A 21,774-nucleotide genomic window follows, 5' to 3' on the forward strand; every position below is an offset into this window, starting at 1 on the left:
CCTGGGCAACAGAGAAAGACTTGGTCTCTAAAAAATAATTAAAATTAAAAAATTAAAAATAAATAAAAAATAATTATGGATATACACAAAGATTTTGCTACAGAGATGCTAATTATGGTAGTTTTATAATAAAAATATATATAACAGCAGGGTAATGATCAAGTCAACTATGGAATCCCACAGGAAAGAATGTCTATATACTTAGAAATCATTTCTTAGTTTTAAAAAGCACTGTAAAACGGTGCCTGCATATGCGTCTATGTGTATAATGTGTGGAGATGATCTACTTTGAAATGCTAAAAGTAGCTAAACTCTGGGTGATGAAATTTGGGTAATTTTAATTTTCTTCTTTTTGATTAATTAATTTTCTATAATAAGCATACATTATACTTAAGAAAAAAGAATACATGTTACATTTTTAAGAGTATTTGTATAGAAAATGATGCATAATTACCTGAATTACTTACTACTGTCTTGATACTTGGTCATCCATACTGGTAGAAAGCCTGGCATTTTCGTCTGTGCAATCATAACTTAACCCTTGCCCATCACAATGATTGGAATTTAGTTAGAATACTTAGGAGTTGATAATGAGCTAATCAGATTTGATGTATAAATCAAATCATGCAGCAGCAAATGTCAAGAGTGTTTAGAAGGTTAAGGTACAAGCTTCAGGCCACTAATGGCCAAGTCAAGTATGACCATGCATTGTGGACTAAATTTTTGTTCCCCTCCAAAAGTCAAAAATAACAATAAAAACAAAAACAAACAGGGATGTGTTAGGCACAATGGCACACCCCTGTAATCCAAGCTAATTTGGAGGCTGAGACAGGAGGATTGCTTGAGCCCAGGAGTTTGAGTCCAGCCTGGGCAACATAATAAGATCCCATCTCTTAAAAAAAAAAAAAAAAGAAAGAAAGTATAAATTCACGGGCTGAAGCCCTAAACTCCAGGTTGGCTATAGTTGGATAAGGAAGCAATTAAGGATAAATGAGGTCATAACGGTGGGTCCCTGATCCAATAGTGTTAGTGGCCTTATAATGTGAGACACTGAAGAGCTTGCTCACTCTTTCTCTCTCCTTGTGTGCACACACCAAGGAAAGGCCATGTGAGGACATAGCAAGAAGGCAGCTGCCTGCAAGCCAAGAAGAGAGCCCTCACCAGAAACCAACCCTTCCAAATGTTTATCTAGGACTTCTAGCCTCCAAAATTGTGAAATTATAAATTTCTGTTGTTGATATTAAGAAATAGGGTGCTGCTGTAACAAATACCTAAAAATGTGGAAGTGGCTTTGGAACTAGGTGATGGATAGAAGCTGGAAAAATTTTGAAATACATGCTAGAAAAAGCCTAAATTACCTTGAATTAACTATTGATAGAAATATGAATGTTAAGGGAAACTCTTCTGAGGACTCAGGAAAAAAAGAGGAAAGCTATAGAGAAAGGCTTTGTCATCTTAGAGAACACATTTCTCACTATGAACAAAATATTCATAGAAATACAGACATTAAAGGCCATTCTGGTGAGGCCTCAGATGGAAATAAGGAACAAGTTATTGAAAACTGGAGGAAAGGTGATCCTCGTTATAAAGTGGTAAAGAACTTGGCTGAATTGTATTCTAATGTTTTGTGGAAAGTAGAACTTGTAAGTAATGAAATTGGGTATTTAACTCAGAGATTCTCGAATGTTGAAGGAGCGGCTTGGTTTCTCCTTACCACTTACACTAAAATGAGAAAGGAGAGAGATAAATAGAAAGAATTGTTAAGCAAAAAGGAACCAGAACTTGAAAGTTTCAAAATTTCTCAACCTATCTATATTGCAAAAAAAGAGAAATGTGTTCTGAAGAGAATACTAAGGATGTGGATAAACAATCATTTGATTAGGAGATTGGTATGAGTGTGAACCACAGATTTAACCAGTCATCTCAGCAGAAACCAGGGATAAAGATTTGATTATACCAACAGAAACACTGCCAGTTTGGACCAAAGGGAACAGGATGGGACCATAGAACTATTTGGCTGAGAATATGTTTTATTCTTCAAGAAAAGAGAAGAAAGACCCTAAGGTAATCCAGAGATCATCAGGGCTGCCTCTCTCATCATAGGCCTAGATGAGAGACTGTTTCCTCCTCCATCTCAAAAGCTTCAGAGGTGGTGGCCCCCTCCTCAGTTTCAGCAGGTCAGGCTGCCCCCACCCAGTGCTTCATGGCCAGGGCAGCCCCACAGAGCTGAAGAGGTGGAGCTGTCTCACAGAGCTGTGGGAGTGATGCTGCCCCCCCCCCAGTGGGGCTGGAGGGTGCAGCACTGGACCAAAGGTTATTCTCAAAACTTAAGATCTCATGGAATTTGACTTGCGGGTTTTGGACTTCTTTGGGACTCATTACCCCTTCCTTCTTTCCTGTTTCTCCTAGGAAATGTTTGGTTTTTGTACTAGGAATGTCTGTTCTATGCCTGTCTCATCACTGTATTTTGGAAGCACATAACTTGTCTTGTTTCACAGGTTCACAGTTGGAAAACAATTTTGTCTCAGGATGAAGCATACCTCAAGTCTCACCATAACTTATTTTAATATTTAGATGAAATGTTGGACTTTAGAATTGATGCTGGAATAAGTTAAGACTTTAGGGGCTGTTGGGATAGAATTAATGTATATTTCATGAAACACAAGCATAAATTTTAGGGGACAAGGAATGGAATTTTATGGACTGAATGTCTGTGTCCCTCCAAAATTCATATGTTGAAACCCTAAACACCGGGGTGGCTGTATTTGAAGATTGTGCCTTTATAAAAGTGATTAAGGTTTAATGAGGTCATAAGGGTAGGGTCCTGATCGAATAGGATTAATGGTCTTACATAAAGAGACACTAGAGAGCTCATTCTCTATGCACATGCACTGAGGAAGCCGTGTAACAACATGGCAAGAAGACAGTTATCTACAAGCCAGCAAAAGGGCCTTCACCAGAAACCAAATTTTCCAACACCTTGGTCCTAGACTTCCCAGCCAACAGAACTGTGAGAGATAAATTTCATTATTTAAGCCACCTAGTCTGTGGCATTTTGTTACAGCAGCTAAAGCTAACTAATACACCATACTAAATGGTGACAAGATTAATTGAGATTGAAAGTCCGTAGAGCTTTTGGGACCTGAGAGAGAGTAAAGCCCAAGTCTACTTATTCAGTGAGAATGCTAAGGGTGATTTCAGGAGAAGGAAGAAAGAAGATAAACGTTAGCTACCACTAAATTCATGGAGGAACGCACATTTGGCTTCTGAGGGTGGTTAAGAAAAAGACGTTTCCTATACTACACTTTATTTCCTTCTTTCATGTCCATCTTCCATTGCTATGCTTTTTAGTCTGCATCGTTTTAACTCACAGTGACTTCTAGGTCAAGATGGAAGAACTAGCATAGGCATATACTTCACTCTCCGTTCTAAACACTAGACTGATAGGAATATATTTTTAAGTCAAAAATGCACTTATTTAATTGGCAAAAAATATAAAAGTTTGACATTACCAAAATCTAAGAGAGAATGTGGATCCATAGGATTTCTTTACACATTGCCTGTGTGAGTATAATTTGGCACAATCAACATTTTGGCATTACCTCCTAAAGCTGAACATTCATTTACCCTATAACCCACTGATTCCATTTCTAAACATATGAGAGAAAGTTTTACAGATGTACAGCAGAAGAATTTTGTAGCAACACTGTTCACAGATCTCAGTGGCAAAAACTTGGAAGCAACTCATATGTCAACAGAATTCCTTCTGCCTGACTGCCTTTGAGCTGGTACATTGGTTTTGTTCCTGCCTTTAGACCTTTAGACTCTAACCAAAACATCAACTCTTCCTGAATCTCAAGCTGACTGGCTTTCAGACTGGAACTATACTATCAGGAACTCAGACCTTTGGACTGGAAATTGCTACATCATGGGCTCTGATAGGTAACCAGCTTGCTGACTATGGATCTTGGAACTTCTCAGCCTCCATAATGGCATGAGCCAATTCCTTATAATAAATCTCTTTATATGCACACACACACATGTTGTGGATGTGCCATGTCATATATATGGAAAGATAAATATATATATGTATATGTATACATGTGTGTATGTGTATATATATGTATATGTACATCCTATTGATTCTATATCTCTGAAGAATGCTAATACACTAAGGATAGGTCATCATTTTTTTTATCACTCCCCAGTTATAAGTCATTTACATTGTTTTCAACTTGCCTATTTTAAACAATGCTAAATCCATGATGCTTATATGGGTTTATTTATGTAGGAGAGATTCTCAGGAGCAGAATAGCTGGAACAAAGTATAAACATTTAAAATTTTATCTGTTCACCTATATTGCCAATTTTCCTTATAAAAAAGGCTTTTTTAGCTTTTATTCTCACCAACAATGTATCACTATGGTTATTTTTTCTATATCCACATGCATGTGGATATTAAATATAATTTTAATTTAGTAATATGAAGGATAAAATGTTGGCCTGTTGTTATTGCTTTAAATTACATCTACTTGCTTAGTTTGCATTTATCAGATTATTAATGATGTTGAGTTTCTCTCCATGTCTTTACTGGGCATTTTTAGTTCTTCTTTGAAATGCTTTTTCATGTAACCATTTTTCTATCTGGTAATTTGCCTTTTTTCTTCTGATTAATAGTTGCTCTTTGCTATTACGGATATTAATCTTATATCTGTTTTATGGTTTTCAAATATTGCCTCCCAATCTGTCACTTATTTTGATAATAGTGGGAAGGTCATAGCATAGTGATTGTTTGCTCTGAAATCAGACAGCCTAGGTTCAAGCCTACTTCTACAACTTATTAGCTGTATAACCTTGGAAAAGTCACTTAAGCTTTCTAAGACTTAGTAACCCACTCTTAAAGTAGGGATCATATTAGTACCCAGATCACTGAATTATTGTGAACATTAAATGAGATTACCCATGAAAAGTGCTTAGCACATTGTGTGGCACAATGAAAGTGCTCAATTAATTGCAACTATTATGATTTTTATGACTACCACGTCATGTTGGTGAGCACATTACAATGTAGTTACATCTATCAGGTGCAAGTTAAATATCAGTTAAAATGTCTTTGATTGCAAGTAATAGAAAACCAAATTTTAAAGGTGGCCTCAAAATAACCAAGATATATTTTCTCAAATATTAATAACAAGAAGTTCATAGGTAATGCAGCTCTAGAATTGGCTATTTAAGTGGCTCAACAATATCAGCAAAAGTTTGGATTCTTTTATCCCTTTGCCATCCTCAGAATGTTATGTTGGAAGCTTCCTTTATGGGCACAAGTCAGCTGTCACATTTATAAACATCACACCAAGATACAACATCAAGTTAAGGAAGAGGGACAATTTCTTCCTCCTAAGAGTGAGGAAACCTTTCTCAGACCTCCTCCCAACTCCACTTCTCATGTCTAATTGGTCAGAACTTAGACATGCTCAAAACAATTACTAAGAGCTGGGTGTGGTGGCGCACACTTATGGTCCCAGCTACTAAGGAGGCTGAGGCTGGAGGATTGCGTGAGCCTGGGATTTTGAGGCTGCAGTGAGCTATGATCACATCACTGCACTTCAGCCTGGGCAATATAGCAAGACTCATCTCTAAGTCTCTAAAATAAAAACTACTAATGGGGGAAATGAGATTAAATTATTGACAGATGAATTAGAATTTATCTCTGAAACACATGTAGGGGGAATGGATATGCAAACAAAATAAGGAGTCAGCTACTCTATCGGTTAGGATTAGCTACATAAAATAAAGAGCTTTAAATATATATAGAATGTTAATTCTCTCTCATATAAAAGATAGACAAAGGCAAGTACTCCAGTACTGGTATCAGTGACTCCATGGTTATTAGGGGTTCAGGCTTCTGGTGGGTTCCACTCTACCAACCTTAGTCCTGGCTTCCATGGCCAAGGTCAAGAGAGGCTGCTGGAGCTCCAGTCATCATGTCCATGTTCCACTCAGGAAGAGAGGATGGGGAGAAGGGCAAAATGGTGCCACTTCTATGTAAGTCAGTCCCTTCTGTGAGATTTCTCCAAAAGTTCCACCCAATGATATCAACATTTAATTGTCCACTTCTAGCTGCACCAAAGATTGAAAATTAGTCTTTTAACTGGGCACATGGCTGCTGAGACTAATATTTGAATTCTATAAGAAAGTAAAATGAGAAGAATGGATATTGGATAAGCATTTATCAGTATCTGCCATAGCCAGCAAAGAAGAAAGGCGTTATGGCTTTTGAATGGGCAATGAAAATATTAAGCTTTGCTTTTCCTTTGTTATTTGTTTAGGAAGTCTTTCCACATCTATGCATTAATAATTTCACCCTTTTTCTAAAGTACCTTCCTTTATTGCAGAGACTGAGAAACTGAAAACTACATTTCTTAAACTCCCCTGCAACTTGAATCTAGGAGTAATTTAAGTTCTGCCAATTAGAGGTCCTTATAGAAGATGTGGAAGCTGGGCTGTCCAGTCATAACATTTATGAGTAGAAGTGGTCAGGCACAGGCCCCCGTTTGCCCACGTAGCATTAGAAGCAGCTTCCTTCACTGTAGGTCGCAGCTGAGATGTTGAATTCCTGAAGTCAAATCCCCATTTTCCTGCATGTGACAGAGGTAGAAGCTTTTCTGGAGAGCTAGTTCTGGCTGTTTTTCCAGGAGAACCAACTTAGGCCCCAACTATCCAACCCTTTTATAGATTTTGGAAGCAGCTAACTCTCTACATTAAATCCTCTTCTGATTAAAATAGCCAGCGTGGTTTCTGTTTTCTACAATGGAAACCTTGCTATGCCATTTAAAGACTATAAAAATGTTTTCCTATATTTTTGAAACCTTAAAGTCTTATTTTTGATATGTATTCCTTTAATCTATCTAGAATAAATTTTGATAATGGTGTAAGAAAGTAATTTAACTAAAAATTAATAATCAATTATCACAGCACCATTCATTAAACACTACTTTTTAAATAATGTATTTAATCATATGCTAACTTCTCTTATGAAGGGGTCTGATAAACTGAAAAAGAAAATATTATTGTATTGGAATAAAAATTATAGTAGTATGTAGTGAAATGTGTACAATTGCATTTGAATTAAAGACCTTTCAAAAAGGGCACACAGTTTTTGTTTTGTTTTGTTTCTAGACAGAGCTATTTTCAGTCACTCTGTGTGGCTGTCCTGGTATCAAAATATAGTTGACTGACAGAAATTAGATAAAGAGGGAGAAGACCACATGATGTTAATATACTTTTAAACACAGGAGAAGGCTAAGCCAACAGCAGACAATGTCCAGGGAAAATGTCACTCTTAGTTACCCTTATTCACATTATAGTGAGGAGGTCACAGCTATGGTTTAACTATGTCCCCCAAAAAGCATGCGTTGGAAATTTAACCCCCAATGCAACAGTGTTAAGAGGTAAGACCTTTAAGAGGTGATTAAGCCATGAAAGCTCTGCCCTCATGAATGGCTTAAGACTTAAGGCCATTATCACAGAAGTGGGTTTATTATAAAAGGCTGAGTTTTGGCTCTCTGCCTCTCTCCCCCACTCTTCTGCACTCTCACCTTCTCTCTCCCCCTTTCTCTCCATCTCTATCTCCTCTCCCTCTTTTCCTCACCACCAAGGGATGACACAGCAAGAAGGCTCATGCAAGATGCCAGCCTCTTGATCTTGAACTTCCCAGCCTCCAGAAATGTGAGCCAATAAATTTCTGTTCTTTGTAAGTTACCCAGTCTCAGGTATTCTGTTATAGCATCACAAAACTGACTAGGACAAAATATTAGTACCAAGAAGTGTGGCTGTTTTTACAACAAATACCTGAAAATGTGGAAGCAGCTTTGGAACTGGGTAACGGATAGAAGCTGGGGGAATTGGAGGAGCAGACTAGACAAAGCCAGTATTGCCATGAACATAGCATTAAGGGTGATTCTGGTTAGGGCTCAGAAGAAGAGAAGAACTGTAGGAAAATTATGGAACTTATTAGAGATTACTTAAGTGGTCTTGATCAGAACGTTGGTATAAATATGGACAGTAAAAGCTACTCTGATGAGGTCTCAGATGGAAATGAGGAATATCTTACTGGAAACTGGAGTAAAAGCTATCTTTGTTATAAAATAGCAAAGAACGTGACTGAATTGTGTCCATGCCCAAGGGCTTTATGAAAGGCAGAACTTAAGAGTAGTAAACTAGGTCAGGATACCTGGTGTAGGAAATCTCTAAGCAGCAAAGCATTCAGGGTGCTACATGCCTTCTTCTAACCACATATAGTAAAATGCAAGAGGAGAGAAATGCTTTAAAGACAGAATTTATAATTAAAAGGGAAGCAGAGTGGAAAGATTTGGAAAATTTGCAGCCTGGCCATGTAAAGAATGAAAAGGCATGTTCAGGAGAGCAAACCAAGGGTGTGGCCAAGCAATCATTTGCTAAGGAGAATAGTACGAAGAGAAGGAAGCCAGGTGCTATTCATCAAGACAATGGGAGAATGACTGCAAAGGCATTTCAGAAATCTTTAATATGCCCATCCCACCATTGTATTTTGGAAGCACATAACTTATTTTGATTTTGCAGCCCATAGCTGGAGGAGAATTTGCCTTAAGATGAAGCATGCCTGAATCTCACCCACATTGGATGTAGATGAGACTTTGTAATTTAGACATTTTTTTAGTTGACACAGATCAAGTTAAGACTTTTGGGGCTATTGGGATGGAATAAAAATATTTTGTTTGTGAGAAGGATGTGAGTTTGGGGGGCCAGGGTCAGAATGCTATGGTTTGAATGTGTCCCTAAAAAAGGATGTGTTGGAAACTTATCCCCAGTGCAACAGTATTAAGAGGTGAGACCTTTAAGAAGTGATTAGACCAAGAGGGCTCTCTCCTCATAAATGGATTAAGATTGTTAGTGCAGAAGTATATTCATCATTGCAGGAGTTGATTCATTATAAAAGGTTGCATTTGGCCTCTCTCTCTCTCTCTCTCTCTCTTTCTCTCTCTGTCTTTCTCTCCCTACCTCCCTCCCTCTTTCCTTCTTCCTCTCCTTCTCTCTTCCTCTCCCTCTCTCTGCCTGTCTTTGCCCTTCCACCGAGATGCTGGCTCCTTGATCTTGGATTTTCCAGCCTCCAGAAAGGTAAGCCAATAAATTTCTCTTTATTATAAATCACCCAATCTGTGGAATTCTGTTATAGCAGCACAAAACATACTAAGAGAGCCACTGGAAAATGAAATAAACACTAATGAAGGACAGATTTCCATGTAGTTTAGTCATCTTTACCTTGGGGAATGTACTAAAGACATTTGGATTGAACAGTAAACAAAGAATTTACAAGTAGATGGACTTTGGTGGTATTTGAAAGTTTGGGATACTGCACATACCTGCTTTTTGTCCCTGACATGGTCAGGATTTTCAAATTCACACATTGTGTCATCTGTTCTCTACCAAAATTTCTTCAAGGAAGACTATAGAACTCATTCTCTCCCAAAGGCTGTGTGCACAGGCCAAGGATTGTGGCAATTGCATTCTGCTTGAATTACTCTCCCCCTTTCTTGCTGCTCACAAGGGGGGTCAAGTTCAATCCAAGGCTCTTAGAAGTGGTAGAAAAGGCAATTAACTACAATATTCCTTGGTTTGTTGCTGGATTCTCTTATTAATTTTTATCAACTTATCTATTTTAATGCCAACTAGAGTGTTTAAATTGTTATGACATTATAAAACATGTTAATATCTGGTTCTCCCTCTTAAATCTCTTATATTGGATCTTTCATGTGCACTTTCTTTGCTAGGTAAACTTCGCAATCATCCTTTCAAGTTTTATAAAAGAATATTTTGGGCTTTTGATTGACATTTATTTGCATTTACAAATAGATTTTCTGGAGAGTTGTCATTCTTATAATTTTGAGTCTTTCAAATCTTAGTATGTCTTTATTTAGCTTTTCCTTTATGGTTTTTCAATAAAATTTTACTCTCTTTTGTATGGATCTTATACATTTCTTATTAGATCTGTTTTTAAGCATTTTGTTGCTATTATGAATGCCACTTTGGCACTGCATTTTCTATGTGGTTTTTGTTAATCTATGATAAAGCTGCTAGATTCTATATGTCAGTTTTGTATTCAGATGACTTTCTGCATTATTTTAATAGTTCTAATGATTTTTATATTGTTTTCTCTTGGATCTTTTAGGTAGTCAATCATTCTATTTCCAAATAATATTTTATCTCTTCCTTCTAATAATTGTACCCATTTTTCTTGTTGCATTATCTAATACCTCCAGAATAATGTGGAAAGCTTGCAGTAATAGTCTTGTCTTCTCTTGTCTTTCTCCTAAAGATAATGCTTTTAAAGATTTGCCATTGACATTTGGAATAGATTTCTGTTAAATACACTTCCTCAAATTACAAAGTCTTTATCTATTACTGTTCCCAGCTTTTTATGAGAGTTACACTGATTTTTGTCTTCAATTTTCTTTTTAATAAGAAAGATGTGGTGAATTTTATCAAATGTTTTGGCATTTACTAGGAGGATTATATGGGTTTTCTTCCTTAATTTATTAATGTAATAATCTTCATTAAGAATGTCATAAATAAAACCTACACTTACATTCCTAAAATGAACTTTACTTGCTCACAATTGATCATTTTGCATAGCAGCTTTATTTGGAGTTTATAGAAACAGCATTCTCATAAATCTCATTTAGAATATAGCCTCAGAAACCTGTAAAATGATAACAAAAGTTTCAACATTTCTGACATCGGAGTCCCATAAAGAGAGGAGAAAGAGGACCAGGGTAAAAAAGTACTTAAAGAAATAATGACTGAAAACTTCTCAAATATGCCAAAAAGACATACACCTAAAGATTCAAGAAGGTGAATGAATCCTAAACAGGATAAACTAAAAAACATTAAAAAGACACATCATAATCAAAATTCTAAAATCAAGAGACAAACTTTTGAGAGAATCCAAAAAAACACTTTACCTATGGGGGGAAACAACTATAATGACTACATATTTCTCATCAGAAACCATGGAAGGGTGTCAGCCAAGATGACCGACTAGAGACATCACTTGTGGGATCATCCTGGCAGGAAGGTAAAATATTGGACTGAAGAGAGGAGAGAGCACGTGCAGCTCAGGTGTGGATAACAGGGAGAGACAACAGAGATGTCTGGGGACCCCACCAAGAAAAACTGCGAAGCTAACGAAGAAGAAAATAGAGAGGAGAAGGCAGCAGCACTGACCAAACACAGAGAGGCTTGGAGCCCAGTGAAAGGGTCAGGGGGTTTCCCCTCCCGGACATAGGTACCTTCAGTGAGCAGCGGGACACAAAGCAATTGGAGGAGCTTCCACCCTCCATGAGTCCAGGTATGGTGGCTAAATAAGAATAGCAGGCTGAACCAGTGGGCCCCAGGAGTTCGAGTGTTCAACAGGGACACCCTACAGGAGAGTGCAAGAGACTGTGGTGCCAGCTTTCTTATACCTAGACACTTCTTCCTCTGCACCTCCTCCAATCATGGCATCAGAGAAAGTTTTAGCTTGGGCTGGCAGGTAGCCGTGGCCCCACCCCCCATTGGAACCATGAGAGTACTCTGAATTCAGAAGCTCACAAATGGTGCTTCTCTATGGTGGATGCACATTCCCTGTTGAGCCCACCACTAAGAGTGGGGCTCCCACAATTTCCAAGCTTCCTGCCAGCGGGAGTTTCATGGAATCACGCACTGGTGGCTCAGACAGGCCAGCTGGACCTGGTGCCCCCCACACATGAGAGCAGCACACGGAGACACAGGGGAGAGGTCTTGGCCCAGGATGTGGGTGACGAGGAAACTGCAGGAGAGTGGAGAGGGGCGCTGAGGAACGGGGATCTGTGAGTGTGCCCATCCTCCATGATGCTGGAGAACCACCATATTGGATAGGGGTGCAGCACTCAGAGTGAATTAGCCTAGCCCCTGGTTCCCACAACAATCAAGTGCCTCGGGCATGCTGGCTGAACAGAAGCAGTGGACCCTCCTCCTACTCATTACAATAGGGAGTGCAGCTTGAGCCAAGAAACTCACAAGTGGCCGCCTCCCCTCAGTGAGAACATGCCCCTGTTTGAGGCCCCTGCAGAGACGGAGGCCTACCTTTCCTCTTTTGGAGTCTTGTGGTGGAACAGGAGTGCACAATTGGGGATCGCTCTACCCACCAGTTTCCCATGGAGACACACACTATTGGGTCAGATCACGGACTGAGGGGTAGTCTGAGAGCTGGTCTCAGGTGGTGAGGGAACTCACACAGACTGATCTGATGGGAGAGTGCTGTGGAGTTCCAAAGAGTGAATAGGGAGAGTGTACACCCCACTCTGACAGAAACTGCACTAGCGGATGAGGGCAGAAAGAGCTTGGCCTGGGGCCTTAGCACTCAAAACAATTAGGCCCCTCTCTTGGGAACAGCCTCCCTCCTGTTGGAGAGATTGCCCTGAACTTCATGCCAGCAGGGCCCCCTAGAGGCCAGATATGCAAACTCTGAGCCCTGCCAAGGCTTTGCAATGCCTCTCAAGGTCTGGTAATCCAATCACAATCTGTCTTGCTGTTCCCCCCACATCAAGGGGAGTAGAGAGCAAGCAACACCCTGAGATCTACAAGGTCCCTACTAAAATTGGGGCATTGGGGTGCCCCACCTGGGAGACCAGAGCTTACCATGAGCACAAAAGAACATCTCAGCAGCTGGTTCTTCCGTGTAAACTTCAATCAATGACAGGGGGAACAACCCCATAGCTAAGCATAGCACCTTCCAACCTAAGCAAGCAAGGAACAGCTGATTCCTACTCACAAGTACCACCCACCATCTCAGAGGTTAAGCTGGGGGACCTAACTCACTACACATTGTTGGGTAGAGGTGAAGACAGCAGGTCAGAGGTGATCCAATAGGTTCATCAAACCTGCTAGAACACCCCATAGGCAACTCAGGACCAGCACTCCTCTCCTGGGCGTGGTCAGGGATTAATCTTCCTGATTAATGACTTGCATGCTGATAGCCCTATAGTTCTGGGGCTTTGAGGGGTGGCCCCACTCCCAAGCCTCCACTAAGCATTGTCTTAGTGGAGGCTCTCTGCAGTGGCCTCACTCCCACAATTCCAGTAGGCATTGCCATAGTGGGAGCTCTCTATATGCCAGCAACAGTCAAGCTGAGAATTAAATCAAATACTCAATACCTGTCACAATAGCAACAAAGAAAATAAAATATCTACGAGTATATCTAACAAAGGATGTGAAAGACCTCTACAGGGAGAATCATGAAACACTAAGGAAGGAAATCACAGAGAATGTAAACAAACAGAAAAATATATTATGCTCATGGATCAGCAGAATCAGTGTTGTTAAAATGTCTATACTACCCAAAGTTACAGATTCAATGCAATCCCCATTAAAATACCAATGTCATTTTTCACAGATTTAGAAAAAATAATTCTATGCTTCATATGAAACCAGAAAACACCATGAATAGCCAAAGCAACCTTAAGCAAGAAGAACAAATCATGACACATCACATTGCCATACTTCAAGCTATACTATAAGGCTATAGTAATCAAAACAGCATGGTACTGCCACAGGAACAGAGACATAGACCAATTGATCAGAAAAGAGAACCCAGATATAAAACCATCCTCATATTGCCATCTGATCTTTGACAAAGCAGATAAAAATATACAGCAGGGAAAAAAATCCCTATTCAATAAGTAGTGCTGGGAAAATTGGATAGCCACATTTTGAAGACTGAAACAGGATCCACACCTCTCACCTTTCACAAAAATCAATTCACAGTGGATAACAGACTTAAACCTAAGGCATCAAACTATAAGAATTCTAGAGGAAAATGTTGGAAAAACTCTTTTAGATATCTGTTTAGGCAAAGAATTTATGAACAAGACCTCAAAGGCAATCACAGCACCAAGAAAAATAAATAATTGGGTCCTGATTAAACTAAAATGTTTCTGCACAGCCAAAGAAACAATCAATAGAGCAAATAGACAACCTACAGAATGGAAGAAAATATTTGCATGCTATACATCTGATAAAGGGCTAATAAACAGAATCTACAAAGAACTCAAGCAAATCAGCAAGAAAAACTCACACGATCCCATTAAAAAATGGGCAAAAGACATGGATAGAAGCTTTTCAAAAGAAGATAGACTAGTGGCCAATAAACATATGAAAAAATGCTCAAAATCTCTAATCATCAGGAAAATGCAAATCAAAACCACAATGAGATATCACCTAACTCCAGTAAGAATGACTTCTATTAAAAAGTCCAAAAACAACACATGCTGGTGTGGATGCAGAGAGGAAGGAACATGTACACACTGTTGGTGGGATTGCAAACTAGTACAATCTCTCTGGAAAGTAGTTTGGAGATACCTTAAAGAACTAAAAATAGACCTACCATTTGATCCAGCAATCCCACTACTGGGTATCTACCCAAAGGAAAAAAATTCATTTTATCTAAGAGACTTCTGCACTCCAATGTAGCAACACAATCCACAATTGCAAAAATGTGGAATCAACCCAAGCACCCATCAATTCATGAGTGGATTAATAAAACATGGTATGTGTATACCATGGAGTACTACTCAGCTATAAAAAAATGGTGAACATTTGTAACAACCTGGATGGAACTGGAGACCATTCTTCTAAGTGAAGTATCTCAAATGGAAAAACAAGCAACACATGTACTCACTATTAAATTGGAGCTAATTGATCAACACTCATGTACACATATGGCAGTTAAACTCAATGGAAATCAAGCAGGTGAAAGGGGGGAGGAAGGTATAGGTAAATTCCCACTTAACAGATATAATGCACACTATATGGGTGATAGGCACACTTATAACTTTGACTCAAACTGTACAAAAGCAATTAGTGTAACCAAAATGTTTGTATCCCTGTAATGTTCTGAAATAAAAAGAAAAAGAATCACCAAGTGTAACAATTAGAAAACAAAAAAGATTATATAAGTAAGAAAAAAAAAAACACGGAAGCCAGAAGGAAGTGGTAAAATATTTTTCAAGTGCTGAAAGAAAATAACTATCAACTCAGAATTCTATACCCTGTGAAAATATCCTTCAGGAAAGAAGGAAAAAATATATATATACTGTAAGGGGAAGGAAAACTAAGACAGTTTGTCACCAACAAGCTCTCTTTGAGGTTTCACAAAAAAAATGAATAAATGAACCTCTATAAACAGAAAGGAAATGATGAAGTAGGAAACCTGGGAACATCAGAAAGGAGGAAAGAACACAATAAACAAAACTATGAGTAAATACAATAGGCTTTCCTTCTTCTCTTGAGTTTTCTAAATTATGTATAAGGGTTGAACAAAAATTGTAACACTGATGTAGTTCTAAATGTATATAGAGGAAATATTTAAGACAATTATATTATAAATAGGGAAGAGTAATAGGATGTAAAGTGAGGTCACATTATTATATATTACTTGAACTGGTAAAATGACTACATCAGGAGACTGTAATAAGAGGTAGAAAGATAGATATAGTGCAGGAAATAAAAACACACAAAAAAAGCTCTACAGAGAGATATATTTAAGAATACTTCTAATTAATCAACATACAATTTTTTAAATGTTCAAATAACCCATGGAGATCAGGAAAAAGAAAATAGAGAAACAAAAAACAAAGAGAACAGACACAAAACAAAAAGTAAAACACCAGATTTAAGCCCTAATTTATCAATAATTACATTAAATGTATATGGTTTAAATACCATTGCATTAAAATGAAAAGACAGAGTTTGCCAGAGTGGAGTAAGAAACATGATGCAGCAATATGCTGTCTAAAAGAAACTAACTTCAAATATTATGATATATAAAAATACATATGATGAAAACATTAATTAAGGAAAAGCAAGAGAGGCTAAAGTCATATCAAATAAAGTAGACTTCAGAACAAATAAAATTACCAGACATAGAGAGGGACAATGTATAATGATAAAAGAGTCATCTACCAAGAAGACATAGCAATGCTAAATCTGTATGCATTAAATAGTAGAGCCAAAATAGGTGAAGCAAAATCTGATAAAAATGAAAAGAGAAATAGACAAATCCACAATTATATTTTGAGAAGTCAAAAACTCTCTCTCAGCAATTGAATAAAAAAATCTACACAGAAAATCAATAAGAATATAGAAGACCTCAATAACACCATCGACCAACAGAATCTAATTTAAATTTACAGAAAAAATAAATGTCAATGAGACCCAACAAGAGCAGAATATACATTATTTTCAAGTGCCTAAAGAAAACAAATTAAGATAGACCATGTCCTGGGCCATAATACAAACTTCAACAAATTTTTAAAAATTAGAATCATAAAGAGGATATTTCCCTGACCACCATGGAATCAAACTGAAAATCAAAAACTGAAAGGTAATAGGAATATCTCCAAATACTTGGAAACTAAATAACACACTTCTATATAATTCACAAATCAAAGCATAATCCTCAAAAAATACAAAAAATACATTGAATTGAATGAAAATGAAATACAACATTAGCAATAGTTGTAGGATACAGCTAAAGGAAAATTTTTAGCACTAAATATATACATTAGAAATCAGGAAAAGTCTCAAATAAATAATCAAAGCTCCCACCTCAAGGAACTAAAAAAGAAGAGCAAATATACATAAAGCAAGAAGAAGGGAGGAAACAATAAATATAAGAGTAAAAATCAATAAAACTGAAAGCAGAAAAGCAATAAAAAATAAATGCAACAAAAAGCTGGATCTTTGAAAAGATCAATAAAATTTATAAACCTTAGCAAGACTGACAAAATTCAAAAAAAGAGAGATGACACAAACTACTAACATCAGCAATGAAATAAGGAACTCCACAGACATCAAAGGGTAAAAAGAGAATACTATAAATAGCTCTACACCCATGAATTTGACAATGTAGATGATATGGACCAATGCCTCAAAAAGTACAAACTACCACAACTCACCTAATGGAATATAGATAACTCACATATAATACAATTCACCCATTTAAAGTGTATAATTTAATGACTTTTAGTATATTTATTGAGTTGTGCATCCATTGGCACAGTTTTAGAAAATTTTTATTATTTCAGAAAGAAACCTCACTCACTGTAGCTATCACCACCACCCTCATCTCCCAGTCCTACCTAGCCCTAGGAAAGTACCAACTTACTTTCTGTATCTGTAGCTTTGCCCGTTCTGGACATTTCATATAAATAGAACCATATAATATGTGATCCTTTGTGACTTGCTTCTTTCACTTAATGTTTTCAAGACTCACTAATACTTAATTTCTTTTTACTGCTAAATAATATTTCATTGTATGGATATATCACATTTTACTCACCCATTCATCAGTTGATTGACGTTTGGGTTCTTTCTACTTTGGGGCTATTATTAATAATGCCACTATGAGCACTCATCATAAGTTTTTGTGAGGACATACATTTTCATTTCTTTTGGGTATACTTAGTGGTAAAATAGCCAGATCATATGGTAACCCAAGTAATACAAGGTCATCAGAACTCTTGAGCTACATTTACATACCCTCTGATATATATACAACTGTTATCATGCATTTTAATGTTTTATATATTTTAAACCTAATAACACATTTAATTGTTTTATATAGTCAGTGTTCATTTCTATTTACTAAATCATTTTTACTGCAATTCATTATTCCTTTATATTCATCTAGGATAATTTTCTTTCCGTCCGAGGAGTACCTTTACTGCTGGCTCTCTTGGTACAAATTCTCAGATTTTGTTTGTTTGAAAATGTCTTCCTTTCTTTCTTTTTTTTTTTCATTTTTTATTTTTAATTATTATGGGTACCTAATAATTAATTATATTTATAGAATACATGGGATGTTTCAATACAGGAATACAATGTGAATTAATCAAATCAGGATAATTGGGGTATCCATTACCTCCAGTATATATCATTTCTTTGTGTTAGGAACATTTCAATTCCACTCTTTTAGATATTTTAAAGTATATCCTAACATTGTTGAATAAAATCACTTTTTTATGCAATGAAACATTGTCCATTCTATCTATCTAACTACATTTTTATACTCATTAACCATCTCCCCTTTATCTTCCCTCTGCTACCCTTCCCAGCCTCTGGTAACCATCATTCTAATCTCTGTCTCCATGAGCTCAATTGTTTTTAATATTTAGCTCCCACATAAGAGTAAAAACATGCAAAATTTGTCTTTCTGTGCTTGGCTTATTTCACTTAATATAATGTTCTCCAATTCCATGCATGTTGTTGGAAATGGCAGGATTTCCTTCTTTTTATGGCTATATAATATTGCATTGTGTATATATATACCACAATTTCTTTATCCATTCATCCATCAATGAACCCTGAGGTTGATTCCAAATCTTGACTATTGTGAATAGTGCTGCAATAAACGTGGGAGATGCAGATATCTTTTTGATATATTGATTTCCTTTCTTTTGGATATATACCTAGCAGTGCAATTGCTGGATCATATGGTATTTCTATTTTTAGGGTTTTTTTTTTTTTTTTTAGGAACTTCCATATTATTTTTCATAGTGGTTGTACTAATTTATATTCTCACCAACAGTGTACTAGAGTTCCCCTTTCTCCACATCCTCACCAGCATTCATTATTGCCTGTCTTTTTGATAAAATTCCTTTCATTCTTGAAAGATATTTTGGCTAGATGTAGGATTCTAGGTTGGAACTTATTTTCTTTTACACTCTGATATTATTTCACTGTCTTGTGGTTTCGAAGTAGTTCGCTGTCAATCTAATTTTTGTTCCTTTGAAAATAATTTCCTTTTTTCCCTCTGATATCTTGTGTATTTTTATCTGATTTTGGTTTTAAACAATCTTACTATATGCCTAGATATGGATTTGTCTTTGTTGGTTCAGAGTTTGCAAACCATTTTAAGTCTGTGACTCAAAGTCTCTCACCAGTTTTTGGCAAGCTGTCCTCCGTTGCTTTCTTCTAATCTAATCTCTTGATCCTCTCCTTCTTAGACTTCAATTATCCATATGTTAGAACCTTTCCCTGTATTGTCTATATGTCTTATAATCTCTCCTGTGTATCCTATATTTTTGTCCCTCTGTGTTTTGTTCAGGCTGTTGTTCTCCTGATCTATCCTCCAATGTACTGATTATCTTTTAGATATGTGTAATCTTATAGTAAACTTATTCATTGAGTTCTTTAATTTGATTGTTACATTTTTTCAGTTCTATAATTTTTATTTGGTACTGCTTTTATGGTTACCAGTTCTCTGTGAGGCAAAAACCCTCAATGTTGCTTTTTATCTCCTTTAATCTACTAAATATAATCATTTTAAAACCTGTGTCTGGTACTACACCACATATTCTACAGAGCCAGACCCTGAACCATATATTCTAAAAACATCATCTCACAACTCTAATGGGTTATTTTTTACAGAAGAGAAAAGTAAGGCCCATAAAGATTACACAGTTACTAAATAATAGATCCAAGAACCAAACCTAAATATTCCAAGCTTCAAGATTCATGCTTTTAACCGTATCATTACAGGGCTATGGAAGTCTCCAATATCTGACTAAACCAGAGTCCAGAAATTGTAAGGTTAATTTCTTTCCCCACCAGAGCAAGACTTCTCTCTCCTTGCGATAGGTCCTCCATCAAACTCCGTCACAACATTTATCTTGTATTTTTATTTTTTATATGCTTTCCCATATTTACTAATTTATTCATTCATCACTCAGTAAGTATTCTTTTTGAGCATCTATCACACAGTTCTAGGCCCAGCAATACAAGATAAACAAGGCATACATAGTTCCTGTCTCATGGAACTTTCATTCTAGTGGGAGATAATAAACAGTAAATGTATAAGCAAATATATCAGGGAGTGATGAAGTCAATGAGGAAATAAAATAGTCTACTATAGTAAATTGTGATGTTGGATATTGACTTTAGCTAGGCAGTCAGGGTAGACATCTCAGAGGAGGTGACATCTGAACTACAACCTGAATGAGAAAAGTATCCCATGCAGAAGGCCCCATATTTGAATGACACTTGGCACATTTAAGGCACAGAAGGACATTGGGTGTGGCTGGGTCTTGTGAATGAAGAAGAGAGTGGTGGAACACAAGATAGAAAAGTTGGAAGGGGTGGAAATCAGGACATCGTTGCAGTATTTCAGGTAAAAAGTGATGGTAGCAACTTCTACTTCCAGCCTTAAGGAATTAACAGTGACCATATTTACCCTTACACTGTAAGCCACTAAAAACTGGACAAAATAGATATTTTCAGACATTGGAGAACAATCAGTACGAAACCATGATTCATGTAAGAGGGAAAACAAATAAGGTGAGCTCTATAATCACTCATCTTTCTGCCTGAAACCACATTGCAGACCACAAAGCAGCAAAGAGATCCCAGCCATGTACATCATCTCACTGAGTTGAGAAGACAAACAGGAGTTCAGGGAGGTTGCAGTGGCTAGAGGTTGCAGGACAGAGTTTCAGAAAGGAGGGAGCTCTTCAGAAAACTATGTCCAGAAATCTACATAGAGGCCTCTTAAAAACTGTATTTTAACAAGCCTCTCCATCCTCTAGTTGATATTTGTGTACATGAAAATTTGAGAGTCACTAGTCTAAAGACCTAAGAAACCAGAACCATGAAGAAACAGATACAATGTCCTCAAGGAAATAGGCTGCATTTCTTATTACTGCCTGATATGGTGACGAATTTCACTACTGAAAATACACACTCATCTCCCTGTTTTAGCTGAAGATAAAAGGGGTCAGGAAAGCCTCTTGACTTACGGGATTTAAGATTTCACATGGTGGAAGAAACCGTCTGGCAAAGAGGCTCTTCTTGACTGTCCCTGGCTCCAGTTTTGAAGCTATCACACTGATTTGGGTTTTCATCTCCTCAGCATGGAACACATGTTCACTGGGGCAGATTTTTGCATTTCCCAGGTGTGGGTGCATGCTTATTTGCTTGTTAGTTGAATGGTAATTGAATAAATGAATGAATTAAACCAGTGAGACTAGGATCTCAGAATAAGTCATTTTCTTCTCCACTCTTGTAAGGTTGGGTAGGGAAGTCAGCCCTATCAACTTCTGATCTTTAGGAACTTCCTAGGAGCCCCTGAAGGTTTGTCATTCATTCTTTCTATCCAGCTCTGGTTCAAGGTAGACAATTCTGCATGGCGTGGCCAATGCCTCATCTTGGAACAGGAGACTGTAGCTGAGAAATTTTGCTTGGACTGTCACTACACTGAGGACCCAGCATCCTGTCAAGATTTGGGATCAAGTTTGGTTTTGAAAAGAGCAAAGAGAACAACAATTTAAAAATCAAAGAAATTCATTTTAGTAGTAAAAGGTTAACAGGCTTTAGGAGGAACAATTTTTAATCACCCTCGTCTAGACTCTATCACTGGAATCACCAGCCGCCGAGTGAAATATGGCCCAACTGCCGCCACCAAACAGCTCCTAAAGACTGTTGTATTTAATCATGTCTGTGCACCACTTATGGATTTTCATTATGATTCCTGATGCTGTTGCGCTGGGTAAAATATTAATATCCATAGTAATGATGCATGAAGCTTGGAGTGTAATTTCTTCACTCTTCTTGTCTGATATTAAATTGTTACCACTTTATCATTTGTGTAGAACTGCACGTTTCAATTAATCTTTCCATATCAGCAGCCCTGATTAATATAGATCATGATTCATAAGCTTATCG

Source organism: Eulemur rufifrons, chromosome 7 (assembly GCF_041146395.1).
Source record: "Eulemur rufifrons isolate Redbay chromosome 7, OSU_ERuf_1, whole genome shotgun sequence".
In the NCBI taxonomy this organism is placed as follows: Eukaryota; Metazoa; Chordata; class Mammalia; order Primates; family Lemuridae; genus Eulemur; species Eulemur rufifrons.